Here is a 3,673-nt window from a genome sequence, read left to right on the forward strand (position 1 = left end):
CATTATATTTTAAAACAAACAATAGTACACAACGGATTATCGATAGTATACAGAATGATATCATTAAAATACATTACGAAATGATATATATACAAGATAGTATAAGTCATGGAATAGTTATACATGATAGTATACATAAGTGTGATGGTTTCGCTTTAGTTGAAAACTGTTTTATTTAAACATTATTTAAACTATTATTTGCTAGATCCTTTCATTGTGATTTTTCCAGCCATTAGGGGGCGGTGTGGCTCAGCCACATGACGTCATCAAATGCCGTTCTTTCTCTCGCCTCTGAGCTTTCAAGTGCACAAGTTAGTTTTGCAACGGGTTTATCGCGAAAGTAGTAGCAAAAGTAAAGGCGGGAAGATTTGAAACTGCAGTGACAGATTTGAGAAGTTGTAGATGCCTATTTGTGGTTGCACAGCGAATCTGAATCTATGAGTAAGTACAAATGTGCACTACACATTTGTGCCTGTCGATTTATTTTTGCAAATGCCATTTTATACATTTGGGTCTATTTGTCTGCAGCTTTAAACTCAGAACACAGGTTTGTGATTATTGTTTACGGGTGCAAATCTCGACATTCAACTTCAGATATTTACTTTACGGTTTTTCACATTGGGACTGCGAGTGTACATTTTAGCATACAAGTACAAATACTTAATTTACAAGTTTTCAATTTAAGATGTACAAGCTCTCAAGTTTTGCTACTGGAATACCTTCATAGATTCCGCCAATGCATGATCTCTACCTGCTGCCTGACTGCTTCACCAGCAGGTGGTGCAAGTCGGTTCTGACGAAGACCAAAGCAAGAAATGCAGATACTTTTTATATGTTTGCAGCACAGTCCACAAATGAAAGAATTATCGTTTGTAGTTTACAGACACGCGCAGGCTCTGCCTTTGTTAACTGTGGAGGAGTTTAGTGCGGGATTACGAACGACGCAGGCAGCACGTCCCATTTGCACCAACTACAGCTCTGCCCTACGGAGCGCGCGCGCACACATACTGTTGTCGAGGATAGAGAGCAGAGTGAGCAGGGGAGACAGGATGGCATCTCTTGGACTCAAGGCGATTGTCGGCGAAAGTAAGAAATGTGTGGTTAAAAGTTGTTACATTTCTTGCAAAGTTCTCTGTGATCTTTCATAAATGTTTCATTTTTAATAATTGTTGACATCTCTGTTGAAATGTGTGTGCCTGCGTGTGTAGGTTAACATTAAGTGGTTCAGTAATATTACTAAAGTATTTTTTCCCGTGGCACATAAACTATATAGTTAGTGTACCATTAGATAGCAAGTTCATACTTGTCGCATATTAACACTGCTTACTTTTAAAACCACAACAAGTAGGTTCTCATAATTCAATCCTGATATCATTAAATTTTCCATCAAAGAAGGATAACCTATCCTGACAACTAAGAATGTTGCTGTCAGATAAGGTTCCCCTGTATTGAAACAGAAAAAAAGAAAAGCTTGGCCTCAATCCAACAACCTGCTGCCTTCAAACCCATTGGACTAACCACTGGATCACCAGGCCTCTGGACTGGAGCCTGATTGAATGTGGATCCTTTGAAGGCTATATTTTGCTAGTCAAGGGGAAAGGTCTCTGATGGCTGAGAATGTTACTGTCAGATACCGTTCCCCTGTGTACCATTAGATAGAAAGTTCATACTTGTTGCACATTAACACTGCTTACTTTTAAAACCACGTCAAGTAGGTTCTCAGAATTCAGTCCTGATATCATTCAATTTTCCATCAAAGAAGGATAACCTATCCTGACAACTAAGAATGTTGCTGTCAGATAAGGTTCCCCTGTATTGAAACATAATAAAAGAAAAGCTTGGCCTCAATCCAACAATCAACTGCTTTTAAACCCATTGCACTAACCACTGGACCGGTAGGGGAACGGTATCTGACAGCTGAGAAAGTTAATGTCAGATACTGTTCCCCCTCTGTTTCTGTTTTAAGTGACAGTTCATACATGTCAAAAATTTTATTGCTGAATTTTTATCCCAAAACAAGTGGGTTCTGAAATGGCACACCTTTAATCGCTACATTTGTGCAAAAAAGATGAGGAAACCTATTCTGACAATTGAAGATGATACTATCACATAAGGTTCCCCTACGTTTTAAAATAAAATAAAAATTCAGAAAAACCAGGGCCTGAAACTAGGACCTCCATTCCTCCACAACATAATTTGATGCAACCTTGCAACTGTAATTGGTTGGATTCTTTCCACATTATTGTTGCATTGAGCACACAATGAGATCATGTGGCGGTAATATCAAGCACGTTTGATATTGATCTGCTTATACTCAACACTCATTGCTGAATGCCACAAGCACCGATTTGGCCACGATCTGGAGGATTTGTCGCAGATTTTGGAAATCTGTCTGCGACAGCAAAATCTGGTCTAAAGTCCCGTAATGTGCTTGGCTTTAAGGTCACCATGAAAGGGAAGTAGTGATTGTCTTCTGTTCGGTATCTTGATAAGTGAAACAACTTCTGAAGTGAGAAAGAAATGCAGGGCGGACAATTTCATCCATCGATAACAAATTTCGTCTGAAGTTGGCTGTTGCTAACAAAATGGAGGCATAGCTGAATGCCAGCAAAAACACACCTTACTGTACCACCATGTTTTCAATTGTTAATTGGTAATCGTCGTAATCTTTTCCCAGGCAGAAATAAGTCTCCGAAAGTCCCGCCCTTGCGTTATTTCTCATGACATGAAGTGAGTAGAGGTTTCGAGGGGGAGGAGGTTATCGTTTTTGATAAAAGATTTTGAGGGCGCACAGGAATTAAAAAAAGAAGATACTGTGTGTAATTTATAAAAAAAAAAACACTACATACTTTTTTAAAATAAAGTTTTTAATTCCAGTTTCATGTTGACTTTAACTTCTGGATACAAATCAGATCCCTTTTTTAGATTTTGTTTTTTTAAGTGACATCCAAAACAAATAACAAAATAAATGGTAGATTATTCCGAAAATGTTTTATGACTTATAGCTAATGAATACAATTATATTGTTGTGTGTTCGTAAATTGCGCACGTTTTTTTTATTTCGCACGTTTGTAATATTTCCTACATTTTTCTATTTGTGACCCTGGACAACAAAACCAGTCTTATGGGTCAATTTTTCGAAATTGAGATTTTTACATAATCTGAAATCTGAATAAATAAACTTTCTATAGATATACGAGTTGTTACAATAGGACAATTGGCTGAGATACAACCGTTTAAAACTCTGGAATCTGAGAGCGCAAAAAATCAAAATATTGAGAAAATTGCCTTTGAAGTTGTTAATCAGGGGCACTGTGGCAGACCATCCACTCACAAAAATAAAGTTTTTATATATTTAAGGTAGGAAATTTACAAAATATCTTCATGGAACATGATCTTTACTTAATATCCTAATGATTTTTGGCATAAAAGAAAAATCGATAATTTTGACCCACACAATGTATTTTTGTCTTTTACTAAAAATGTTCCCGTGCTACTTAAGACTGGTTTTGTGATCCAGGGTCACATTTGGTTTATTGGTATTTCATTTATTTTGTATTTCCTTATATCTGATGTTGTGAGAATGCACGCGGAGCCCCGCCTCTAATTGGAAGTGAATCATCCAGATATCTAAAGCCACGCCTTTAGCACGCTCACGCGTGTCCTGCAGAAA

Source organism: Triplophysa rosa, linkage group LG2, assembly GCF_024868665.1.
Source record: "Triplophysa rosa linkage group LG2, Trosa_1v2, whole genome shotgun sequence".
NCBI classification, from domain to species: domain Eukaryota; kingdom Metazoa; phylum Chordata; class Actinopteri; order Cypriniformes; family Nemacheilidae; genus Triplophysa; species Triplophysa rosa.